The 27,922-nt window shown below is 37.0% G+C and overlaps 1 protein-coding gene and 1 long non-coding RNA gene across 5 annotated transcripts in view; both read left to right on the forward strand.

The window, feature by feature from the left end:
- The first annotated feature begins 482 nt into the window (after positions 1-482).
- Positions 483-4,019, forward strand: LOC141351426 (uncharacterized). Of its 2 annotated transcripts, XR_012359683.1 has the most exons (5): positions 483-804; positions 1,110-1,262; positions 2,235-2,329; positions 2,427-2,572; positions 2,683-4,019. It is a non-coding gene; the product is annotated as an uncharacterized lncRNA (long non-coding RNA). The 2 variants fall into 2 exon arrangements; XR_012359682.1 differs by having other exon boundaries at positions 742-1,262.
- Positions 4,020-4,583: 564 nt separating this feature from the next.
- The window catches only part of dtnbp1b (dystrobrevin binding protein 1b), a 68,135-nt gene continuing 44,796 nt past the window's right edge, over positions 4,584-27,922 (forward strand). The window contains exons 1-3 of one of the 3 annotated variants that reach the window (XM_055219630.2): positions 4,628-4,646; positions 6,249-6,318; positions 11,810-11,874. The gene's annotated coding sequence lies outside the window, so the exon portion shown is untranslated. Of the gene's footprint in view, positions 4,647-6,248; positions 6,319-11,315; positions 11,588-11,809; positions 11,875-27,922 lie in introns of those variants that run through there. The other 2 variants (XM_073858140.1, XM_073858139.1) reach the window with 2 other exon arrangements.

A 27,922-nucleotide genomic window follows, 5' to 3' on the forward strand; every position in this document is an offset into this window, starting at 1 on the left:
AGGTAAGTAAACTTTCTACATTTTTGAAACGATATTACTGAAATATTTAGTATAATGAGTTAATATTTATTTTGTTAGAGTAGGTCTTGTGCTAAATAGTGATACTAGAAGCTACATTTATAATATTTACCTCAGTTAAAAAATACTGCTGGTAACGTTAAAGCACTGACCGGCTTCGTCAACCGTCAGTTATAAAAGCTCTGTTAAATACATTTTGTTCCTGGTTTTAATGAATTACGTTACAGTCCTGCTTTATTTCTTTGTCATTTTCAATTAAATTGCCAAGCACAATAACAGCTGTGTTGTAAGGAGACGAAATTCGAGACAGGGGTGTTATTTCAATGAAGCGCGTGGTCAAAGGAACCGGGTGGAAGACGGTGGAAGGGAAATTATATGTAAATGTTTGTCGCAGTTTTACACATATTCCGTGAGTATTTTTCGCTTGTTGACGAGTGTTTTATCAGGGTTGGAGCTAAACCTTGAAGGAAAGCGGAAACTGCTGGCCACAGTTAAGAACTTTCTGCTGGTCTGTATTATAAATGCACGATTGCAGTGCAGCGTTTGTATCCGCAAGTCTAGATATGCATGTTTTCTGTGATGCACACAATTAATTAATGTGATGGTAGCTGTTAAGACACTTACATTTAACATTTAAATGTTTTAAAAACCAAACGTGTTCAGGTTTTTATGTGTATTTGGTTTGTGAAGTGTAATTTTTTTTCCTCTCCCTCACAGATAACCATGGTTAATAAATGGTCAGACATGTCACTGGCTTTAAAATATAAACCCCATTGATGCAAAAAGGTAAGGTGCTTAAAAGGACCTTGTAAGACTTCGTCACTAATGTTCATTAAAGAGAAAATAAAAAGAAATCTGTGTTTTGTAGCTTTAATGATAATTCTTACTGTATGTATTTCATTTAGAATTTAGCATTAAAGACTGTAAAGTGTTTGAGGATTTAATTTAAATTCTGTATATTTCACACTATTTTTTTATTGAACATTGTGTTTTGAAAAATACATCACTAGTCAATTGCAACCTCAAGTTAATGTAGACTTTAAGGAACTTGTTTGTCTGAAAGTGGATATATAAAGATTTTTTGTTTTAAGATGCTGCATGGAATGACAATGTGGTTTGGAACAGACTTGGTGAAGAACATGGAAACATCTCTTAATAAAATGGCCCCAAACATCATCAGGAGTGCAAAAGAAGGAAGTAAAAACATCTCTACGCCAATCTCATTGGAGAGGAAACCACAGAAGGTGCTTGTTCTTTGTCCAGTGTAAAGTAGCCTTATTTGCATAGTCAATGTAAAGGTTCTAGCACCTATAAATTGTATAAGTGAAAATATGAAAATAATGTTAGTATAAACTTTTTCCTTGCCATTGAAGAGTAAACTTGTTAATTAAGAGACGCTGGCTGAGAAAGAGTTAAAGTTTACCCACAAATTAAAATTGTCGTCACTTTCTTCAGCAGAACACAACAGAAGAAATTTTGAAAAAGTATGGTAATCGAACAACAATGGTGCCCATTGACCTGCATTGGTTTTGTGTCTATTAAATTGCTAGCAGAGTTGTTCGGTTACAGACATTCTTCAAAATCTTTTTTGTGTTAGTGTTCTGCTGAAGAAAGAAAGCTGTGAATGTTTGAAATAACGAGTGAGTGAATGAGTTTTTTTTTTTTTTGAGTAAAATGTCCCTGTAATTGATATCTGTACCTAATGTACAATAATTTGTATCTTTGTAGGTCTGGTGAGGAATGCTGCACTTATGTTATTGCAAGGATTATTTCAAGAAAATCCCAGCTTCATTTACTGTGTAAATAGTGTAAGTATAGTCTTCTGTAATTTAGTTAGCATTTGAGGCACTTTATTTAAAGTAACATTCAATGCAAATATAAAACTATTACTCTGTTTACCCTTAAATAGCATACAGCTCTACATCAATTATTATGAGTCTTGTTGGTTCGTGAGTGTCGCTTGCCTAGTTGTCATACTTTATTTGTGTTATTATTGGATAATTTTAAGTCTATTTGATGGCTTCTGTTAATTGGTAAAAAGCACTTAAAAGGTGAAATGTTTGTTTTACAGGAACCCAAAGGTCCCACACCAACCATAGTGTTCAACGGCTCTCCTGATCTTTTCAAATTTGAATGTATCAACTTTATAATGGACAATGTGAACTTAATATGTGGAAGACATTGACATCATAGGCTGTGGAATGACTGTGTCACAGGTCGGAGAAGCGGACCGCCCCTGTCGCGGATTACGCTCCTCCTAGTTCCACCTCGAGGAGGTCCCAAAGCACCCCAATGACCAGACAAACCAGAGGTAAGTAAAATATAGAAATAGAAACTTTATTTAAATTATTTAAAACTAAAGTGGGGAATGGGAAAGGGAATCTAAAAATCTCGCTTCTCGCCCTCAGGGGGAGTATAACGGGGCCAGGGACGTTGGAGGGGTTTCCACGTGACTCCAGCTGGAACACCGCTACAGAGCGTATCTGGGTGGGTTGGGCACACACCGTCGCGGCGGCCCCTGATGGCATCCACAAGGGTCCAAGACCCTCCTAAGGTGAGTACGGACGACAAGGACACAGCACAACACTTTAATAAAGCTTTGTGTATTTCCGTTTCAAGAGGTTCTTACTTGACTGTTGAACAGTGTTTCTTCTCTCTCCTAAGCTCCTAGCCATAGCAGAACTACGTATTTCAGCACCCGAAGGACTAACAACCCAGCCGGCATCTGCAGCGTATATCCAACGCGATCAAACTTCACTCTGACAAGTAACTTCCTATACACAACCACGCCGTCCTTTCGCCCGGACCAGCCCCGCACTCTTTCCGCCCGCTACCTAGCGGTCGCCGGATCAGCAGAGCCTGCGGACTCTTCGGAGGCTGGTCTTCGTTGTGCTGCCAAAGGCGGAAGTTGACTCGCCCGAAAATCGACCCGGCCAGGAACTTCTACCGTCTCTCTTTATATCCTCCTCCCCAGGCGTGGCTCGCCCAACCATCGCTTGCCACGTCACTCACACAGCTGTGCCTTGTTTCAGCGAGTGCGGGGATTCCCGGGGAACCCTGAAGTGCCGGTGTCTGTACAAACCGGTCCGGGCGGAACCTCTTCACTCTCCTTTTGGTTCCGCCCCGCATAGTCACTCCGTGACAACTGTTTGCGTTTTTTTTTTCTCCTCAATGTTCAATACCCTTTTGCCATTAAGCACACAGTGACTTTAATTTATAAAATATATGCTTAAGTTTTAATACCTGTACAAAACAAATGTACAATCAACTTGTGTAAATTGTCATTCTATTTAATAGATTGTTCATGAATTGTCTTTAAATGCATTGTGATTTCGGTAACACTTTGCAATGGAGTTCATTAGTTAACATTAGTTAATGTATTAACTAACTTGAACAAACCATAAGCAATACATTTGTTACAGTATTTATTCATCTTTGTTAATGTTAGTTAATAAAAATTTAAGCTTTAATTGCTTGTTCATGTTAGTTCAGAGTGCATTAACTAATGTTAACAAGATTTTAATAAAGTAATTGTTGAAATTAACATTAACAAAGATTAATAAAGGCTGTATAAGTGCAGTTCATTATTAGTTCATGTTGACTAATGTAGCTAACTGGTGTTGGCTTATGGACCTTGTTGTAAAGTGTTGCCGTGATTTCTTTTCATCATTTCAGACACATGTAATTTACTAAAAATTAGTACTGCATATACTGTACAGTATCTATGCGTAATGTATAGTGTAATTAAGAGTTTAGCTGTTTAATACAGAGATGCAATTTATTTATATATATTATTTATATATAAACGTATGTATGTTTATTAAAAAGTGAAAATGCTTAATGGAAATAATTAAATAACTAAATGGTTGAATGTAATGAGACATTTTAAATGTAAACTAAAGTTTTGCTGTCTAATACAGAATAAAGAGATGTGATTTTAAGTAATTTTTATAGATTTATATTTCTGTATAATACAATTAATAAATAGTAAACTTTTATAATTTTCTAGATCGGTTATAATTTATTATCAATAATAAATTACTCATAATAATAAAGAACCTTTAATGGTTCTAAATAGAACCATCTAACTTTGATTCAAAGAACCATTTGGGGTTCTTTTTAATGAACCCATTAAAGTGGTTCTATATTGAACCATTTAGGGGTTCCATATATGAAGCGGGTGATAGAACCATTTCTGGTTCGATATAGAACCATTTTTTTTAAGAGTGCATGAGAATTTAAAGGAAACATTTAAAAGCAGAATGAAAGTAGAAAATATCCTCAGTGTTTTTTTTTACATTTTGCATCTTTTTAAAGCAAAGTTGAATTTGTTTAAGTGATGTTAACTTTATTTTAAAAGTTAGAGAAACTCATCACTTGTCTATAGAGTTGAAATGACTTGTAAAGTTGATTAAACTTAAACATTTAAGTGCAAAAATCTATTTTTTTACAGTGCTCTTGTGGCAACACCAGCAATACACTTGTAGCCCAAATACAAAAATATGGATTTATATTAAAAGTCAAGAATATTTTTTTTTGTATATGTTAATTGTCTTGTTTTTCTTGATTGTCTCGGTTTCTTTTAGCTTGCAATTCAAGAGGAGTCACTGAGGAGCGCGAACAATCAGGTACGAGTCTTTGATTTCACATGACTTATTGATGGAGGTGAAGTAACGTTTTCCATTCATTCACATTTAATGATGTTCTCTGGCAGTCGATCCTGACAAATCTCCAGTGTTTCATCAAACCTTTATTAACTTATTGTACTGACATTTAGGAGCTAAAATAAATACTTTTTTTAATAAAATCACATTTATTTTCAGTTAATAATCTTTGTTTTTATTGTGATTTTAAATGTCTTTCATTTTTACATATATTTTTTTCTCTTATATATTGTTTTCTCATTTTAATGTAAAGCACTTTGAATTACCTCCATGTATGAAATGTGCTATACAAATAAACTTGCCTTTTAGCAAGTAAATGTTTAATGTTAAATATTCAGTCAGACATAGATTGTCTCACTGATCCAGCAGATGTCAGATATCTCTTTGACGCAGCTCTGCAGATAAAGGTTTATTTATAGCGTCACCAGTAGCAACAACTCTCTTCATTGTAGCTTTTTCTTTATATAAAATCTGCAGTGTAATGGATTTACTTACTCTCAAGTCAACGTTTTGTCTGTCAAACACAAAGGAGAAGTGTAGCAAAAATATCATTCTGCTCTTTTCAGAGAAAATGATCAGAAATAGCTCTCACTGTGGCGGTACCCTTAAAAAAGGTTCCCATATTTTCAATTTTATAAAGAAAATGTTGTATTTAGTTTAGATAGACCGCTCATAAGAAGACAAATCAATACCCTCATGCTTGTAGAAAATATGATTTGTGTTCTGTTCTTGTTTCTAGGTCAGTGAAACAGACATTCATTCAAACTGAAGAAAATACTGACGTTTATTTGCTTGGTTAAGCAGTTCACATATTCTTACTTTTGATACAGGTTTGTATCTTGAAATACATCTCGTATTTATTCTAATTTACTTTTTTATCATTTATCAGAAACAGAGAAAAGCTGGTAGACAGTTAAACAATTATTTCATGTTCCATTAACATAATTCATGTGGAACAATGCTTGTTATCAGTAATCAGACAATAACATAAATAAAAGATACAGTTTGGGTCGTGCTCAGGGGAAGACCCATGAGAAAAGCTTCAGGCAGATGCTATCATTAACACTTCAATTAACTGTCTAATCTGTGAAAACAAATTAAAAAGATTTCATTGAAATAAATGTTAAATTAACTTTCTCAGTGCATTCATTTAAAATTATATTGATCAGATTAAAAGTTATTTTAGCACACAATAATTTTCACTAAATCAAAAAGGCAAGGCAAATATAATTTTAGTATGTATTTTTACACTTCCAAAAAATGTACATCATGGTACATCCAGTATCTATTTTTTATTTTTATAAAAAAAGACTTATTATAAAACAGTGACTACACTTCAGGTTTATGTCTTGTCATAATTTAAACAATTATTTACTGTAATTGTGCAAACTGTGGATTTAAATGAATCTGTACTTTTTGTTTAAAATAAGAATGCAATATGCACAGACATAAATATATTTTGATACAATGATGGTGGTGCTCGTTTTCAGTAACATTTTTCTACTGTGAGTGAATTTACAATATTTTTAGTAGACAGGTTTTTTTATATAATTTTTTTTATGACAGAGGTTTTTGTCATGTGGTGATGGATTATCTGTGTACTGAGAGTATGCTGCCCTCATCTGGTGAACATTGTGTACGTATTATTTTACATACACATTTCCTGCAACAATGAGCAGGATTTAAAAACATTTTTACCAAGAATGCATTTTATTTTCATGCATTAAGACTTTATTACATGAACAATTACAATAATATATTGTGTATAAGTATAATATATGGGTATGCAAGGAAAGGCTTTAAGGTGATTGAACACAGTATGAACTGGTTTTAGGCTACAAAGGAACCATTTTATTTTGAGATTTAATTTGAAAAATAAGATCATGTATGAGGTTTTTACTGAGGATATTCCCCTTTTTCCAAATTTGCTATATCATTAATTTCTTATCATCTCAGAGGTCTAAAGATCCATTATACTCTCTGAATAAATGGTACAAAAGTTGTCACTGATAGAACCTTTTAAAAAAGGTCCTAATATTGACCATTTTGGTACAAATACACAGCAAAATTAGTAGTGTTAAATGTACTCTTCTGGTGTATATATGGGTACCATCAGACCGGGTTGTGTATGTACCTTTGAGGTATGAAAATTTACTTTTTCTCTCTATTGACAACTTTTGTACCTTCTTGTAAAAAAATTTCTGACAGTGTTAATAAAAATGACACCTGGATCTGAAGATGAAAGAAAAGCATTTATTTAACTCATATCTGTCAGTTCTTTGAATGTATTGACACTATAGTAAATTAATTAATTTCTGTCGATGCTTTCAAGTTGATGGCAGGTGCCCCATAAAATGTTCTGTCTATGAGTTAAACGGCATCAATAATAATTCATTATGTAAGGAATAATTGACGACGGGCCATTGAATTATAAGAAAATAATGCACACCAAGGTGGTAATGCCACCGTTACACCGCAGGTGTGCATTATTTTCAAATGATTCAAAGGACCGGAGTCAATTATTCCTACCCGTTCTCACCAAGATGCGTACAAATGACACGCAGTGTCACCATCGTGCAATAGATACGCCAAACTCCGATTCCGCGTGCATATGACACGCCAGTCCCTCCCATTCACTTATATGGCGAATCGTTTCGTGACGTTTTATTTATTGTTTTCTCATTTGTTTTCTGTTTTTTAAACCATTTTCGCTTGGGTTTAGGGTTAGATTTCACATTTGTTTAAGCAGGTTATTTAATACACAGGTTTCTCTATGTTTTTATCTATATTTAAGCCATGGTCGCTTGGAGTTGGGGTTAGAGTTGGGGTTTGGGTTAGGATGTCATTTTTATATAACAAAAAGTTGTTCTAACCCTAAACCCAAGCGAAAATGGTTTAAAAAACAGAAAACAAATGAGAAAACAATAAATAAAACGTCACGAAACGATTCGCCATATAAGTGAATGGGAAGGACTGGCGTATCATATGCACGCAAAATCGGAATTTGGCGTATCTATTGCACGATAACGACACTCCGTGTCATTTGTACGCTTTTTTATTCCGCTTATACCACGGTTACCACAAACATTGCTCTGGTGCCTATTTTTAAGACGTTTGAAAAATTAGGTGTGCGGTTTAAAGAAAATAATCAACACCCATAGAACATTTCTCAGCCAATCAGAATGCAGCATTCAACAGACCCGTGGTATAATAATAATTATAGTATAATTAACTGAACTTGTTTCGATTGCCAGTCACATTGTATTGCATTTATTGTAGTTCATTTTATAGTTCATTTATAGTGTTTTGCTCGGATGATCCACTCTACTGTATATTGTGCATATAAAAGGCTATATGTGCCCTGTCTGTGAAAGCCATGCAGGCTAAAGTCTTATAATTTAATGATGAGATAAGGAGCATCAAAGTTTGATTTTACTAATTGATTTCACATCATTTTCAATCTTTGACCTTACATGACACGAGTCAGTATTAGATATCAAGGTTAGGATATTTTCACAGAATGATCTTTATGTTATGTAGGATGATTTTATGTAGAAAATAGTAAATCACAAAAAAATACTTTAGCTGGATTTTCACAGAGTGAGTCACATATATAACTGCTTTATAAATAGGGTGAATAATTTACTGTATTTAATTATAAGCATATTTTTTAATTAAATAATTCTTATTTTTATATCAAAGGACAGTAGGCTATTTAAATTCCTTGTATGTGCACTAAAACTTGGCAATAAAGTTTTTTTCTGATTCTGCTACTTTAATCATAATCTTGTATTTTACTATTTCACCACTAGATGTCGCAAAAGGCTGAGAAATCCGTTAGCCTTAAAGGGCGTTTTGCATAGGGTGACCAGACGTCCCGAAAAAATCGGGACAGTCCCGAAATCTAAGCTAGTGTCCCGAATCCCGAATCCTGCTCTAATTGTCCCGAAAATCATACTGAAGCAAAATCTTAATCCCGAATCCCGCTTTAATTTCCCCGAAAATTATACTAAAGCAAAATCTTGAGTAGTAGTTGTCTGATAAAACATGAGCGAGGAGGTTAAGTCATCCTGCAGCCAGCCCACGCCGGCTGCTCATTGGCTGCAGCCAGCCGCCGCCAGCTGCTCATTGGCTGCAGCCAGCCGCCGCCGGCTGCTCATTGGCTGCATGATCTTGCTTTTATACTGTAGGCTCTCATTGTGCTGGCAGCAGTTAAAACCTCCGCGAAATATGCTGACGTTGTATTGTTTCTATTAATTTATCTAATTCATCTATATGCACAAAGACAATAGGACCTTTTTGTTTTATTGAGTTGACTAAGAGAGCGAAAGTTGCAGCAGCCGCGAGGACAGATGAAAGTGCAGGCAGTGACAGTCAGTCGCGTGAAGGAGTCAGATTGGTCGAGGGCACGCAAAGCACTTTGTTAAAAAAATACTTCTATACATATTATATAAATGTATACGCATATGTACTAAAAATATGATTAGTTCAGTAACTTCAGTTTGAAATTCCTTATTTTTTTATTAAGTAAAATAAAGAAAACTGTTATTGTATGAACTATTATTGTATAAAGTATAAAATACTATACGTATTATATCAATTTATTTATAAGCATATGTACTTATATTAATATGATTGATTCAGTTTGAAATTCATTGTCTTTTATTATTAAATAAAATTAATAAATAAAACTATTATTGGATGAACCCCCCCCCCCCGTCCCGAATTTCAGCCAATCTCATCTGGTCACCCTAGTTTTGCAGGTAAAAATTTTCAACGAATTTGTGCAATTTGCTTGTTGATAATAAACATTTAAACTGTTATCCATTGTATTTTATGTTGTTGGGTATCACAAAACCCGAAAAAGTATGAAAAAGTACAGCAATTTGCAATGATTCTCCTTTCCCTCACAACGCACTGTATGACGTCACGCTGGGGAGAGAATTGACCAAAGCCGCCTTGAGACCATTGAGAATGACTATAGAAAGACGAGTAAAGTACAGTTCTGATAGCGCAGATAATAGATAAATACATACATACATACATACATACATAGATAGATACATAGATAGATAGATAGATAGATAGATAGATAGATAGATAGATAGATAGATAGATAGATAGATAGATAGATAGATAGATGGATAGACAGACAGACAGACAGATAGATAGACAGGCAGATGGATAGGCTAGTATAGAGAGAGAGGCAGACAGCCATATAGCGTAACGTTAGCATATCTTCGTGTAGAAAGTAAACAAACAATTAACATACTAGTGCATGCTGGCTTGAGGGGGTCCATGATCCTGCCTGAAATGGGTGTAACTTTATGCGATCTTCAGCACAAACGGTTTTGGCAGCATGTCTCTAATCCTGGAAGGTGAGTGAAGCACGTCACGTCTGTTCGCGGGGACCAGCGACCCAAACGAACTCACTTTCTTACAGCCAGTAGCGGAATGGCAATCGAGAGAGTCGGGACTTTCCCGGGCCGAACATTTCGAGTTATATTAGCAAACACCGTCTGGCGGCGTGATGTGCGCCGGTTCCCGCAGCCCGCTGGTCAAACTGTGCAGGCAGCCTCTCTGCTCAATAAAGTATATAAAAGTGCTCAACCTGTTCGGCAGGTCCAAACATGTACAGGATTTATAAAAATACGGTGATCAATGAGCGGTTCCTCCTCAAATGGCATAGTCTGTCGTGATGTAAAAAGCCGCCGAACGCCTGTTTATTACAGTATGTATGCGGTCGGATCCGAGTATGCTGCAGCTGCTGACTGCTGCTGCATAAAATGATCGTGTGATTCGTTATAATCGCATAAACAATATAACAAAGCATCCTTTTATTTCACAAAACAATATATTTGAGATATTATTTGATAGACTAGTAAGTGTGGATTAAGGATGTTTAAAAATCTCTAGCCTGGTGGTCAGGACATGAATGGATCAAATCAGCAGATTTGCGAAGTTTTATTTATCTCCACATATATCATAAATAATAATTAGCAAGGTAACTTTGCAGTATAACACATTATATATTTCCTACGATGTATATATGATTTCCAAATTATATACGTAAGTATTAAATAGCAATAAATGTCTCATCTATCTCTATGGCTCTGGCTGAGTCTTTCTCCACTTCTCCCCAACGTGACGTCATCGCAGAATTGCGTTAAAATAACCGTTAATACCAAAAACGTAAAAAAAGTGGTCTTTAAGACCATTTTTGAGACATTTTAAAAATTATACACATATCTTGAGTGATTTATGTACCCATTAATCGACAGTGGTGGTTAACCTGCAACATACACTTTAAGTTCCAACACCAAGAATGATAACTAACGATAACTGTGATGATAACTACTGCATAGCAAATTATTCCACACCAGTGAATAAACCCGCAATGTGCAGTTTCGCATTTTAAATGCACGAGCCCTTAAAATTCAAATGGATTTTGATTACTAGTGTTCATTCATTAGCTTCGGAAAAAATCACGTCTCTTGACCATATAGTGATATAGTTTCTCTTTCTCGTTATTGTTGTATATTTTTCTAAAAACGGCCTTTGGCAACTTTTAACCCTTTATCTTTTTATTTACAGTTATCATCCATATGAACGGCCATCCTCGAAAGGTCGCGCTGACGTGACGTCATCATGAAGCCGCTTAAGTCGAAAAAATCAACAGCTGTTCAGCAGTGTTACTCACAAGCTCTGTTGCTCGCTCGTGCTTTGGTCCCGTCATGTGTTGACAGTCGTAGTAATCTTGTGCCAAATAGATCCAGATCCAGTAGGACAATGATTCCAAACAACAGAGGAACATTTCTGAATGAGCTTCATAACAGACAATTAATGAAGGCTTTGTTTATTCATGATGTCATCAGTATTTGAATAAAAAGACACAGCGGAAAGAGGTAACTAAACTAAATGTAGGCTATTAGCAATTTTTTTAGTTATGAGTGATCTTTGTATCATGAGGGAAGGCAGTGGTTTTTAATGCTGCAATCCATGACTTTTGTTGTAAAAAATATTTTTTTTAGGTAAAAATCGAATATTGCAAGTACAGTGTTAAAAACCATCCCATTTCCTTACCGCAATTCTTTTATATTGATTCGTATAATAATTGGATTTTGCAGGACATGTCAGTTGCTTTTCAAGAGATGGCGGCAGAGAGGCAAATATTATGGATTGCAGCCTAAAGGTAAGGTTTACTTGATGTATCATTACATGCAACAGGGATTTGGTGATTTTGTTCCATATTTTATTTAAAGTAATATTGCTGTGTTTGTTATAAATAATTTATCAATGTGGGTCATTTTTTATTATACCCTAAAATCCGATAACATTTTTACCAGCATTTTAAACCTTGAAAATATGATTTTTTACTAAAAGGTTTTTGTCAGGTAATTTATATCTTTGTTGACTACTTAAAAAAGCCCTTTAAGCACCTCTTATACATCTAGAATACCTATTGATTGTCTATGGACAAATTTGCAAATCACCATAAAATCTCACTGATTGACCAAAATTGAATATATATATAGATATAAGGATAGTAACATGAATTTGACCCCAAGAAAAACAAACTTGTACACTATTGCCAAAATAAGCAACCCAATGTACAGGGCCGGATAATCCATAGACAGGATTGGGAGAGTGCCCTGGGGCACCATGCAATAGTGGGGCACCAAGGGCTCCAGACTGCAACCAAAATGTTTTTTACAAGTACTCATGCATGTGCAGGCACCCGTGACCTTTGCTTAGACGCCATTTTTAATTGAGAGTCAGCATAAGGAGAGAGCTCACAGAGCACAAAGAAAAATGTTTTAGAAGGCTTCTGTGCAAGCTTTTGTATGTTTGCTTTGCCCATGTAAACCACGAGAATTATGTTTTCTCCTCCACCACGGCACAGAATATATCAAAGTTCTCATGAGAATTAGGATCATGTGAACTATCAGTGGTTCTTGCAGTATGGTTGTTAGATCTCTGAAACAGAGGAAAGATTTTTGAATATTTATAATATTTACATATTGAATGTATAAAATTTGTGAATATTATAAAATTATAGCATGTTATATTGACCTCAATATCACCCAAAACAAATGTATGTAAAATTTAGATTTTTCCAATGTTTTATACAGCTTAAAGAGCCTGGGGTCAAATTGACCCCAAAGAACACTGATGCTACAAAATGTGTAAAGGATATTAAAAACATATTATCATGTACATTTTTGGTTTACCAATTTGTCCTCATTAAATTAGGCAAAGTTATGAAATCTGAAGCAAAACAAATTATGTCAATAATGTTTTATTTATGTTAAACTTTGAATGGGGTCAAATTGACCCCAAGATAATAGGAGGGTTAATTAATTTTCCCTTCATAAACTTCTAAAAATGTACTTTGCCCTCTGGTGGCAGGTACTGTGCCCTCTTGCGGCAGGTACTGTGCCCTCTTGCGGCGGGTACTGTGCCCTCTTGCGGGGAGTACTGTGCCCTCTTGCGGCGGGTACTGTGCCCTCTTGCGGCGATCATTCTCTGATGACATCAGCTAGATGGCTTGGGCGGAGCATCGGTTAACCCCGCCCCCTCTAAATGTCAGTCTGCTGCAAGTTCTATTTCTAAATGAAATGCCTACTTTTCTATATCCAATCAAGTCAAAGTGGAAAACACAAGCCACACCCACTATTTTCTATTTAAAGAGACAAAATATACAAGTTCAAATCATTACTCAAAAGTGAAAATCCTTTATTCACCCTCTCACTTCAAATTTCTTTAGTCTATAAAACACATGCAGGCCAAATCTGCAGACTGTCCCAACCAATAAAGATTAAATATAAATATGTCTTTTAATAACATATATGACATTATATTTACAAATGATTAAACCAAATAGTGTGTTTGTGACATTTGAACGTCTTGTCTTATCTTAAAACTGAAAGTAAACTGGTTTTCCGGTCTGCATTTGTCAAAAATTAGCAATAAAATATTTAAAATCAATATTTAATGTTCCTTAAATTACTTGAAATGAAATAAGCGGGATAATGTACAGGCAGCTAGGTTGTTATCGTGAAATAAGCCCTTATTCTGCAATAACAATCTGCTGCCCATACATTATCCTATACATAGCATACCAAAGATGTTTAGTGGGGCATTCATCCTGATTTTTTGGTGAACTTCTCCTTTAAGCATATACAGTTGTCTATATAATATCTATCTTCAGCTGCATCTCTATTCTTCTTCCTTACACCTTGTTACCGTGGTGATTCATCAAGGAGCGTGAAATGCCAGTCATCATTCAGTGATATTGCATTTCATGGCTCCATTTCATGTGTAGATGCAGGTGAGCCTCTTATGATATATAAGAGCTCCGATGTGAGCTTTACTCTGACTATCCAGTTACAGGCTGAGATTTGATCATGTTCGGCCATCAAAGCTCAGGCTGTGTTATGATTTCTGACTGAAGATGAAGGCCGTTGCTCCAGTGCTCCTGTAGATCTATATCACTGTCATTATTACTGAACACATCTCCATGCTGTTGTTCATGATAGCAGATGTGCACAGGCACATATCCACTGTTATGTTGCCAACACTACTGAGCAGAAGTCAAAAACTTATTTTGCATAACATGAGCAGGTCTATTTTTCTCCAACCTTTCTGCAGTTGGGGCTGATGTACCCTTTAAAAAGGTCCTAATATGTACCATTAGGTACATGTATGCATTTGGTACCAATATGTACCTTTTAGATACTAATATGCACAGGGGTACATATTTTGATAATTTTTTTGAGTCATATCTGTATCTGCTTTATATAAAAAAATTCAAACCTATAACTAATCCAAATCTTACCTACTCAAGAATAAACCGGACATCACATGGTTTAACATAGACAAATCATAAAGCTTGTAGAAGTCTTAGTAAGGTTATAAATATTTAATCGAATTTTTTTTTTACACAAGTGTAAGTGTAAGAGAAACAATTAGGACTGCGCCACACTGCAGTGTTTGATCACTTTGATGCCGGCCTCCGGGCTAAATGTGACAATCTTTATAGTAAATCTGAGTTAATGTGTGAAGACAACTTTGCTTTCTATGTAACATTAATATTTACTAATTAAAGGTGCAGTGTGTATATTTTAGCGGCATCTAGTGGCGAGGTTGCGGATTGCCACCAACAGCTTAGTCCACTGCTCACCCTTCGCTTTTGAAACACATAGAGAAGCTACGGCAGCCGCTGTCAGAGACAACTTAGTAAAAAAATGTGTCCGTTAAGGGCTTCTGTAGAAAAAATGGCAGCACAAAATGGCGACTTCCATGTAAGGGGACCCTCGGTGTACGTAGATAAAAAGGTCTCGTTCTAAGGTAATAAACACATAACGGTTCATTATAAAAGGTCTTTATACACTCCTGATAATATAGTTTTGTATATTATTTTGCATTTCTGTCAAAAGATCCTTCTAAAAATTACACACTGCACCTTTAAAAGATCTAAAGTTCGCAAAGTTGGTATCCATGTTGGTGCTATAGGCATAACAACACAATGAATTAATTGTGGAACCGGGTTGAATAATAAACATTCATGAAGCCTCTAGAGACTAATTAAGATTAGTTAAGGAGACGGCTTAAAATGTCACTGTATTACAAAATAACATGCGTTATTATTGTACGTTTTGTGTCAAAGGTTTAAAGTAATTGCATTATGTAACTGCATTGTAACCATCCGGGTAATGTACTCGTATGTTTCATAATGTTTTCAAAAACAAGCCCGTTTTATTTCCCCCGTTCGTAGGATTTATTGGCCACTCGTTGACCTGCTCTCCCTGTATAATATTAATATTCTCATGTAGCTACTGTCAGCCAAACAGTGTTTGTTCCTGTGGAGCGATATTGAAAATTGCAGGCTGTCGCGGCACACAGAGCCATTAGTGTTTATAATTTGCAGCGAGTAAATGAGATGAATCTAATAAAAGTGAATCTGGCACTATTGAAGACGCTGGCTGTGTGCAGGGCTGTTAGCAGAATGTTTATAGCTTTGCTTTAGCCCTGTAGTGCATTTCCTTTATAAAATGCATCAAGCTACTGAAAGTGCTGTTGTTGTTGTTATTGTAGCTGAAGACGTCATCCGTGATGTTGTACAAAAATAAAAGTGGCATAATAAATGTTTATTGTACTTGCATTGTAAACAGTTTTATTGATCATAGCGAGACGGCATATTATTTTGTGGCTTTGCAATGTGGCAATTTGTGCTACAAACATGAATGATTCTTCAAATGTGCAATATGAGACGTGTGAGAAGTGTGCTAGTCCTTTTTTAAAGTGATCACACAGTAAAAGCACCGGGGTTAAATGTACACTGCTGATGTAAGAGACTTGTATACTACTGTCAGAAAAAAAGGGTCAAAAAATGGTCCCTGTCACTGGGGAGAAACTCTTATATATAAAGGACCTTATATGCCATTTTGGTACAGATATACATATTTGGTACCAATTTGGGAGTCTGGCTACACTTTTGCATCATGGTAGAAAATTATATTTGGGCAAGCACCACTTTCAAGGCAAGAAAACTATTGTTTATCAACATAATGTTGTTTTAAAGATTGGCTAAATATCAGGCTTGTGAGAAATATTTGTGATGTCATATCATTCACAGGTTCCCTAGTACAGTGGTCTCTACTGAAAATCAAGTAAAACAATAAAAGTTTTGGGTAAACTATATCAAAAAAGTATCCCTCCAGATTGGTTTATCTATTGTGGTAGCCCTTGCTTACAAAAAGGTTGGAGACCCCTGCTTTAATATAGAAACTCTCTGTAACTGGATTTGGCGAACCGTCCAGTACAAAGGTGCTTTAGTGCTGGAGACCAAACTAGATATATTCTTTATTTTTCTCAATGGTGGAAATTTGTTTTCACAGACCGTACCAGAAACAACATTCAAAACACATAATCAAAACCATCGGAACCATTATACACTCACCTAAAGGATTATTAGGAACACCTGTTCAGTTTCTCATTAATGCAATGGTGTAATAGTGTGGGGATGTTTTCTTGGCACACTTTAGGCCCCTTAGTGCCAATTGGGCATCATTTAAATGCCACAGCCTACCTGAGCATTGTTTCTGACCATGTTCATCTCTTTATGACCACCATGTACCCATCCTCTGATGGCTACTTCCAGAAGGATAATGCACCATGTCACAAAGCTTGAATCATTTCAAATTGGTTTCTTGAACATGATAATGCGTTCACTGTACTAAAATGGCCCCCACAGTCACCAGATCTCAACCCAATAGAGCATCTTTGGGATGTGGTGGAACGGGAGCTTCGTGCCCTGGATGTGCATCCCACAAATCTCCATCAACTGCAAGATGCTATCCTATCAATATGGGCCAACATTTCTAAAGAATGCTTTCAGTACCTTGTTGAATCAATGCCATGTAGAATTAAGGCAGTTCTGAAGGAGAAAGCGGGTCAAACACAGTATTAGTATGGCGTTCCTAATAATCCTTTAGGTGAGTGTATTTGGTGGACAAGACCCACCTACTTTTTAAGATGAATGATATTGCACCCACTCACTTTTTCTCTAATTTAGCGCATATGTCTCCTCACTTGTCAGAGAGACGTCAGTGAAATCCATCAGAGAGGAATATGACCTAATAAATTAAACTCTGTTCTGCATTTTAGCTACAGCCTTGACCTTCACGCTGCTGCTTCCTCAAATCCATTACACTTGGCTCGTTAGGGGGCGTGCACACCAAAGCTTTTACGCCTGCAGCCAGCGTATGTTTTTAATTGTTTCCTAAAAAGCCAGAAGCTGGCAGTTTTTTTTTCTGTGCTGAAAGCCAGCACACTGCGTTTTTCAGCAGAGTTGAAAAATATTTAACTTTGGATGAAAAGCTCAACTTGTCAATGTCAGCTCTCACACGGCCGTCCAATCACAGTGGAGGAGGGGCGGGACAAACATCACACCAAAGCTTTTAAACGTGGCTGAAAATGCCAGGCGGACGTAAACTGGCAGATTTTTTCAGCCAACTGCCAGCTTTCTTCAGGCTGTGTTATGCCAGCTGTGATACTTCTGCTTTGTTTATCAGTCATTTTACAATGCGCTGGTTGGTTGTTGGGATGTTTGTCCCGCCTCTCCTCCACTGTGACTGGACGGCCATGTGAGAACTGACATTGATGAGCTGAGCTTTTCACCCAAAGTTGAATATTTTAACTGAGCGCTGACTTTCAGTGTGGAAAAAATGCTAGCTGCTGGCTTTTTTTGAAAACGTCGTGCTTCCATTGGAAATAATTGAAAGCATATGCCGGCCGCTGGCGTAAAAGCTTTTGTATGCACGCCCCCTTAGGGGCGGGACACACCAAAGCTATTTTATGCGGCTGAAACGCCTGGAAGACGCCAAATGCCAGCTGTTTCCAGAGTCCAAAGATTTAAAAGACCTCAAAACTGTAGGGAAACATTTAAAATGACAACACTTAAAATTATCTGTGAAAGGTCTGTAACAGACCTCTTGTCTTTTATATCTTTGGACTCTGATATGATTTACAAAAATTTCAAGAAAAATGGAAATGGTTAATTAGCATTTATCAGCACTTTATTGACATTATGTTTATAATGAATGCTCAGGGTGTAGTTCAAGCTGTTGTTTGTTTTTCAATGTTCATCCCAGCTTATTATGAAGTATATATAGATGTTCAACCAGAGATGTGATTTTGTGATGTGACATGAACATCTGCTTGTCTCACCAATGACAGATGTCATTGATATCATATCAGAGGCATTGTCAACAGAACTTATCAATACAGTTTTTAACCCAGAACATTCCTTTAATGTAGGTAATATATATCCTGTCAGTGTCACCATAATTTGGCCTTTTTTAATGAGAAATGCCATCCTGACTTTCCTGACCATATCAAACTGAAAGATGAAACTACTGTGATAGATGTAGGAGGTGTATTGCATGTCTGAAAATCAGAAATCTGTCTCTTCTAGAAGACTGAAGAATGAACAGATGGCCGTGTGTGTGTGTGTGTGTGTGTGTGTGTGTTTGCACCTATACTTTCAATACACAAAGTGCCTGGTAAAGCATGCTTGACTCGGCTATAGTGTTGCAAAGGGGCAACATTTCCAGAAACTCTCCATGGGAACTTGGAAATTCCAAATTGAAAACTTAAAACAAAAGGAATTAATGGGAATTTAGTGGAATTTACAGGAATTTATTTGGAATCATATATAAACACAAATAAACAGTTTGTTTGGTCATAAGCAGACATGCATGCAAGGTTATATCAATTTTGAGGAATCCTGATACTTACGCTCATCAAGCCGTAGATTTGTTCGATAAAAAAATCTTTCAGAAATCATTCTAATATGAATGATTTCTGAAGGATTTTTGATCAAATAAACGCATTAAAAATAGTAATGTGTCAAAACTTTTGGCTGGTACAGTAATTCTGTATGATAACAGCAAACTGAGTAGCAGAATGTAGAAGAAAGAGCATCACAGCTTGAGCTAGCTACATGATAGCTAGCCTTATAAATTGTCAATGAAAAAGTGCTAGCTTACATTTTAGATATCTGATTTACTGGCTTCAAGAAATTATCTGTGCATGTTATGAAAGAATGTAAGTTGGTGCAGGGGGTGTGTCCTCAATGGCCCTTCAGTAAGCAGTGTGCATGTGCAGGGTAAAAATTAAACTGAAATTGCATTAAATCTTTTTTGAGATTTAAAGGTGCAGTGTGTAATTTTTAGAAGGATTTCTTGACAGAAATGCAAAATAATATACAAAACTATATTATCAGGGGTGTATAAAGACCTTACACAATGAACCGTATGTGTTTATTAACTTAGAACGAGACCTTTTTATCTACATACACAGAGCGACAGAGGGTCCCCTTACATGGAAGTCGCCATTTTGTGCCACCATTTTTCTACAGAAGCCCTTACGGACAAAATGTTGTCTCCAACGATGACATGTTTGTCCAGGGGTGGCTACCGTAACTTTTCTATGTGTTTCAAAAGCGAGGGGTGAGCAGTGGAGTAAGCCGTTGGTTGCAATTCGCAACCTCACCACTAAATGCCGCTAAAATTTACACACTGCACCTTTAATTGGGACATAAAAGTTGACATTTCACTAGACTTTTTTTAAAATGTAAAATAAATATTTGTTGTCCCCAGAGTACATGTGTCAAGTTTTAGCTCTAAATACCCCATAGATAATTTATTATAGCATGTAAAAATTGCCACTTTGTAGGTGTGAGCAAAAATGTGCCATTTAGGATAGTGCAGATTAAAGGGGCGTTATTATTTCCTTCTGACATGACATCACAAGGGGTGCCAATTTTCAATTACCCCTTTTTACATGCTTGCAATGAATGGATTACCAAAACTAAGTTAATGGGTTGTTCTTTTTCATATTTTCTAGGTTGATAGAAGGACTGTGGACCCAATTATAGCACGTAAACATGAAAAAGTCAGATTTTCATGATATGTTCACCCATTTGCATTAAGCTTTGTATAGTTAGAACCCCAGTCATGTTTTTGAATGGTCGTGCATCATTTCCTCAGTTGCCGCTGAGACAGGAGAAATACTGATTTCAGTGTTGCACTTCCATCTTTCAATGATGTAAAAATCATCATTTTGCATAATTGAAAGCAGGAAGTCCAATATCTTTGTTGAGGGGGTGAGACTACAAACACCCCTTTTCTCGGTCAAATAGGCACCAAATTTGAAATGTATGTTAAATTTCGACTACAAATATGACGCACTTTCCTTTCAATAAAGATTAATGTTTCTACGGGTAAAATGCTCCTTTAAACAAAATTATGCTGCAAGTTTTGTTTTAATTACATTTAAGTTAGGCAGCTCTTTCAAATTCCCAGTTTATTCCCATATATTCCTGTTAATGTAAATTCCTATGGAAAGGTTCCATTCTTAAAAATTCCCAGAATTTTCCAACCTACTCGGGTATGAACTTCCTCCACCACCTGCTGCTGTAGACGAGTAGATTTTTTTCTGTATTCTGAATTGTGGTCATTTGACAGATGGGTCACAAAATATATTGACTACACCTGTCAGAGTGACAGAACACCTGCCAGAATGTTTCAGAACTTACCGTGTTACATCCTGTGCTACTTCATACCCATCTGTCTTTCGGGTTGTGCAAAATTCAAGATTCATGAAATGGCTTTCCTTCGGTGTCTGAAGAGAATTTAATAAAACTGGAAACACACTGATAAAAAAAACTGTATAGCATGGACACACTAAATCACTTTGGATTAAAGTGTTTTTCAGGTAAAAATGTTTTCAGTTATTTATTCTTAAACAATGTAACAACAATTTTCATTGCAAAAAATTCCGATCCTCTTTGCTGCCTTAATACAACATTCAAATTTAAATCCAGCTATTGAATTGGCAATCTCAATCCCAAACGACTCTCAATCCTGCGCTCTAGACTCAGGTGTCTTTTTCTTTTCATTCCCCTAATAGTGCTATCATAGTAAGTCCGTGTTACTGTTACACTTATATTTCGGCTTCTCCTCAAATCAGTGCAATATTCTTAAATGTACATTAGCTGTTTATCATTTGGCAGTTAACTTGTACAAACACTTGCTTTCCTCTGAATCTTGTGAAAAGCGAAAGGGAGCCATAATTCAAAATTTGAGAGTCGCCCCGAGCATACTGTCACCTAGCAACCGCCTCCCACTTCCACAGGCGTGTAGCCAGTAGCAGTCTTCCTATTAGTTTAACTCCAGTCCTGGACACTTGTGAAGTCAGTTGGGACATGCACTCACACCTCAGTGCTTTATTATTTCACGAAACCTTTTTCTTTTGTTTCCTGCTTGAGCTACATCACATTTATGGTTGTATGTGATAATCAAAATCACACACATTAAGTGTTTCTGGTTTACTAAGAGATCTGTGCATGCAGACACTACATGATGCAAATATTACAAAGCATTTTTACACATTAACTATAACATAAGAGCAAAGTTGCAGGAGTATTTTAAGTATTGGCCCAATTCAATCCAGCCCATTGCAAATTCTCTAAGATATCCTGGTCCCATGTCACCGTCTATCTATAAGATTTTTTTCATGCATCTTCTAGGCCTGCGGCTTTCAAACTGGTGTTTGGGGGCCTTAGAAGATACTAAGGGGTCCCCAGGGAATTTTAGATGAAAAAGGAAATTCAGTCAATAAATGTGTGATTATTGTGTGGTCACGTGATCACTCATGTATTGAAATAATTACTGCTGTAATATAAACCCTAATTTTCCTATATACCCTATTAAAAACATGCTAATGTCCACCTTAGGTTTTAATGCTAATATGAGTGCAGTCCCTCACAACTAATACACTAAGACATAAAACAAACCCACAGGTCTCTGATGTTGAGCTTAGTCATTAAATTAGAGTCAAATGGCAAGCACAGGGCTTTCTCTCGTTAGGAGTAAAGAAGATACACGTCAAGCCCGAGGCTTTAAAAACTCATGTGAATTAATTGAGGACACAGACTGAATGACTGGATGGATTATAATGGATGTGATAACGGCGATACATGCGCACAGGGTTCATTTCAACACGTGTGTAGGTATCATGTAAATGGATGGAGGGGGAGTGAGTGAATGAGGTAATTATACTGTTGAAGATCGGTGTATGTTCAGCCGAGAGCTCTGTGGTTCATTCCCCTCGGTGAAATATTCAAAGACAAACAGTATTATGGCTCATTAGGTACAGAATGAACACTTGTCAGTTCTCATTTTAATGAGAAAGAGAAAGGAAAAACTTAATTTAGTCTGCTGATCTGGCACATGTGAGGATAGAGTTCAATGGGGTTTTAGGGCAGAAACTGCACACACAAAGCAGATTGCTTTTGTCAAACATAACACTTACTGTATGTGACAATTCACATTCACTCTAATCTATATATTATTTGGAGGCAAATCAAACATGATCTTTATTATTGTGGAGTTTTTCTGTACATTTTAATGGAGACAGTGTGACTCTCAGAATTATGTGCTATCAAAACAAGTTGATTTAATGTTCCTGCTTCACATATCCCATTTCCTTATATTTTTACTTTTAGCCATTTATGCATTTGGCAGATGCTTTTATCCAAAGTGACAACATAACTGACCACTTTTTACCAGTGATACAAATTAAATTTGTCATTAAAATGTCATTAAGTGTTAATACTCTGTCAAGTAGTTTTATAACAGCATCATGGATATTTTTCTTGACCTTAACTACAGTGGTACAAATATAATTTGTCATTAAAATGTTATTAAGTGTTAATACTCTGTCAAGTATATAACAGCATCATTATATCAAGTTGTCATAACAAAGACATTTTAAACAATGCCATCTTTCCATTAAAAATGACGTATTTGAACAAATGACACTTAAAGGAATATTCAATTTTCTTAAAAGAAAAATCCAGATAATTTACTCACCACCATGTCATCCAAAATGTTGATGTCTTTCTTTGTTCAGTCGAGAAGAAATTATGTTTTTTGAGGACAACATTGCAGGATTTTTCTAATTTTAATGGACTTTAATAGACACCAACAATTAACACTTAACTCAACACGTAACAGTTTTTTTCAACAGAGTTTCAAAGGACTATAAACGATCCCAAACGAGGCATAAGGGTCTTATCTAGTAAAACGATTGTCATTTTTGACAAGAAAAATAACAAATATACACTTTTAAACCACAACTTCTCATCTAGATCCAGTCGTGATGCGCCAGCGTGACCCCACGCAATACGTCATGACGTTAAGAGGTCACAGAAGACAAACGCGAAACTTTCCCAGTGTTTACAAGTGTGTTGAAAGAGGACCGTTCCTACGTTGTTGTATGTCAACTGATACTAATTAATGTCTTTGTGGCAGTTTATTGTTTACAATGGTCTGCAAATGTGCGTTTTATATATGTAACACGTGACCTCCCTACGTCACTACGCATTTGCGTTAGGTCGCGCTGGACCGGACCTAGACGAGAAGTTGTGCTTTAGAAGTGTATATTTGTTATTTTTCTTGTCAAAAATGACAATCTTTTTGCTAGATAAGACCCTTATGCCTCGTTTGGGATTGTTTATAGTCATTTGAAACTCCGTTGAAAAAACTGTTACGTGTTGAGTTAAGTGTTAATTGTTGGTGTCAATTAAAGTCCATTAAAATGAGAAAAATCCTGCAATGTTTTCCTCAAAAAACATAATTTCTTCTCGACTGAACAAAGAAAGACATCAACATTTTGGATGACATAGTGGTGAGTAAATTATCTGGATTTTTCTTTTAAGAAAATGGAATATTCCTTTAATGACAGTTGTCATAAAAGTGCATAAAATCCTTCATGTTTATAACACGTGTCATTATTATGAAGGTGTTATGTCATTATGAACACTGGTAATAAAGTGTTAGCGTATATATTTTTTAAGTATTAATAAATGTCACATTAAGTGATTCAAATACAAAATCCACTATTAACACTTCTATGTCTTTTTGTGAAACTTTTTGTGTGCCGTGAAACTAAATATTAGTGAAAATGATTAATAATAGATTTAAACAAAATGAATAAGCTGTACATGAGAGGATAGGTTGATAGAGTAGATACTTAAAGATGCTGTTCACGCCAAAAGTGTTTGCCAATAACTGGTCTGAGGCCAAATGTCTTGAAACTTGACGGGTTGCCAGCTCCTCTGTCTCCGGTGTGTCTAACACTGAGCTTTTCAAAGATTTGAAGTAAGGGATAATGTACAGGCAGCAGGTTCATACCTCATAAGTAAGGTAGGGAACATTAAATATCGATTTGAAATATTTTATTTGCTCATTTTTAACGAATGCAGACCTTCCGCGAGGAAAACCTGTTTACGCTCAGTTTGAAGATTACAAATTACACAAAACACTATTTGGTTTAATCATTTGTAAATATAATGTCAGATATGTTATTAAACATAAAGACATATTTATATTAAAATTTTGTGTAAAATTCAACTGTACCTGTCAAAATGATTTGCAGCATCTGGGTTGCCGTGTCTGAACGACTGGCCAATCAGAATCAAGCATTCTTAATGAGCCATGTAATAAGGATAAATACAGAAATATGAGGTGCTGAATTATAAGCTATTCCTAACACCTGACTGTAACAATATGGCAATTGATTTCTGAGAGCAGGAATTATAGCAGCTATATTTGTGATGTCAAAGACTTGTTTGCCAAGTAGTGTGTCATCAATTCTATGATCTATGCAACAAATCAAATAGTAAAATGTCTGTTCTACATTGTATGACACTATGTTACCCACAAATCTTTGTTGAGATGGATTAAAAGGTAGATCCAGCAGTAGTTGTAATGCTATTGATGCAAGCACAGCAGACTGCAATGCTCCTAAAGGCGAATAAGAATCATAGCTAGTGGAGTCAATATTGACGTAATGGTGATTGAGAGCCACTAGTTTTGCCTGGATTGCAGCATTCCTGCAGACGTGGTCATTTTCCACAGCTGCAGGGATTAGTTGAAGTCAATCTGTTATTTACTTTGCTTCACTCAAATAATGACTATGAATTATAAACTATATAAGAAATTACTTTGGACATAAGAGCTTTTGGTTCCCTCCTTCAGTGTATTTTTGCTATCATCCACACAGTACAGTTCAGTGCAAGCCTTACTAATAATCAAAATCAATCAACAGACTGAAAGCCTATGGATTAGATTTAAATCAATAGTGTTTTATCGTGCATGGTTAATGGACAGACAATAATAACAGCAGATTTGTATTAGTCTGTGTTCATCTACTGTGATTCTTTTGCTTCTTAATCTCTTAAACGATGCACGCTGGGACGGCTCTTACAGCTTCATCCAAATATTTGGAGAGGTAATTAAGAAGATCTGTGCTCTCCGCCTCTTTAATAAATTACATGTCTGCTGTATATTGACTGCCAAGGTGGATCATTCATGTCAACTGAAACTAATAGGCAATCCATCAAGCACTGGCAGCTGTCATTATTCATACTGTGATGATGTTAATTGTCAGATGTAGCGTCAGTCTTGTGTTCCCATAACAAATTAATTGTACTGTTGAATATTTAAAGATTGATGTATAGACGGTTTCATCGGACAGACACGTGTTGTAGCGGTTTCGCACCTGAACCTAAGTGAACTTCTGGTCTGTATTTATTATTTGGTCTGGCTAGTGGCTAAACTGATCTCTGAAACGAAATATTTTGGTTTGCTAAAGACGAGGGGAGACGACGAGCATGGATCACAACTATGCGAGAGGTTTGGCAGCCAGGCAAGAATTCAAGGACCTGTAGTTCCCTTTCGAGGAACTCGAGCTGCGTCGCCATAGCAACGCTTTGGGGAACGCCTCGGCGCGACCAATCCGAAGCACGTGCAAAACACAAACAACGATGAGACAACTGCACACTGACCGCGATGCCGTGCGGACCAGGGGCACAAGAAGGCATCCCACACAAACACACCCGCCTTTAGTGCCTCAGCAAGTGACTACGTGTATGTTTGCATAAATCTGAAGTATGTTCAAGAAGTTCAAGTATGTGTATCTCCCTGTCAGCGCGATATCACAGACAAGGATACACATGTATATGTGTCTTCGAGCGCAGCACGCACAGTTGGCTTTTGAGGATATTGGCTGTGTGCACTGTGATCATTCCCGTGCACGTGTTGCGCTCCAGCTTCGCGTTTGGAGAAGGATATCTCAGGCTCGCGGAACCGGTCCCGCTTCTGTCGAGGCAGAGCGGTGACTGCACTCGTGCGTGCAGGCGGCGGTATCCCCGCCTACACCCGTGACATCTGTCTCTCACTCTCTAGGAAGCTTGGGCTTGCGGTTGCGATCCCGCTTTTCAGCGGCGGTTGCGCTCCTGGGAGTCGCCATATGATTTCGTGCAGGCGGCGGTATCTCCGCCTGCACGTGAAGTCTCTCTCTCTCGCCGGATCGGGAAGGCGCCCTGCGTGAGAGCCATATATTTTCAGCTGTCTGTCTCCGATGGATCCTCTTCATAATCCGCCTACTGTTTATGGCTAAACGTGCAGTTTCCACGTGAAGCCTCCTCTTTTTACAGTACGGAGGTATTATATATACATACGTTTTTTACACCTGTATGTGTAGACTATGTATGTGTATCTGCCTGTCACAGCCTGCATGAGCTGTTTGTCATTGTTCGATGAGTCAAACAGTGAATTTGTGTCTATGCTGTGTGTTGCTTGTACAGCTGTGCACAGCATTTATTCTCCTGATCGGCCGCTGTGCGCCATAAGTCAGATAATGATTTTGTGTGTTACGATTCGAGACCCTCATCTGCTGAGGCGGGTGACGTCTTCGTTCGTGGCACTCACTTTCTCATTAAAGCAAAGCAGCTCACACCTCATTCATGGTGCCTGCTTCCCTTTCGGTGCGTAGTACGACAGGCAGCCGCCATTAACCTTCATCTGCATACAGCTGGCTCCAGTAGTGGAGCATGGCTACATTCTTGTGCAGGAGGCTGTAGAACCTCCACATGAGAAACGACAGCTTACAGCCTTTACTTTATTGTTCCAAAAGGAGGGGAATCGTTCAGTGATGCGGCTCAGTGCTATGCTGTTACTGAAACCGATTGTGATGCAATCAGATCCGAGGACTGATTCCTTACATTAGAGCTTATGCCTCCATTCAACACGGGAGGGTTTTTCCTGAGGGGTAACCCGTCTCGCATGATCAAAGTCACGCACCGTTGTTTGCGTGCTTTGGTAACAGGAAGAAAGCCATGGCTTCTGTCCCAAGGTCCTGTGTTGGGTGCGCATTGTCGATGTGTGACGCTGACAACAGACGCATCCCTCACAGGTTGTTGCGATTATGGAAAGCCAAAAGGGTCAAAAATCGCTGAAACTCATCATCGGCTATGGCACTGAAATTGCCTTGGAAATGATGATGGTATGGGTTGGACTCCCATTTCCTACTAGACCGGAGGAGCCATCATGTGTTTGTCTAGACAGACATCACATCGGTGGTTTTCTTAAATAAATCTCTAAGGCGGTCTGCAATCAAAGTCACGCATCGTTGTCTGCGTGCTCTGGTGGTGTGGAGGAAACCTTGGTTTCTATCCTAGGACTGTTTTGGGTGTGCGCTGCTGGCGTGTTACGCTGAGAACAGACACATCCCTTACAGGTTGTTGCGATTATGGAAAGCCAAAAGGGTCAAAAATCGCTGAAACTCATCAGCGGCTATGGCACTGAAATTGCCTTGGAAATGATGAT

This window comes from Misgurnus anguillicaudatus, chromosome 20 (genome assembly GCF_027580225.2).
Source record: "Misgurnus anguillicaudatus chromosome 20, ASM2758022v2, whole genome shotgun sequence".
Lineage (NCBI taxonomy): Eukaryota > Metazoa > Chordata > Actinopteri > Cypriniformes > Cobitidae > Misgurnus > Misgurnus anguillicaudatus.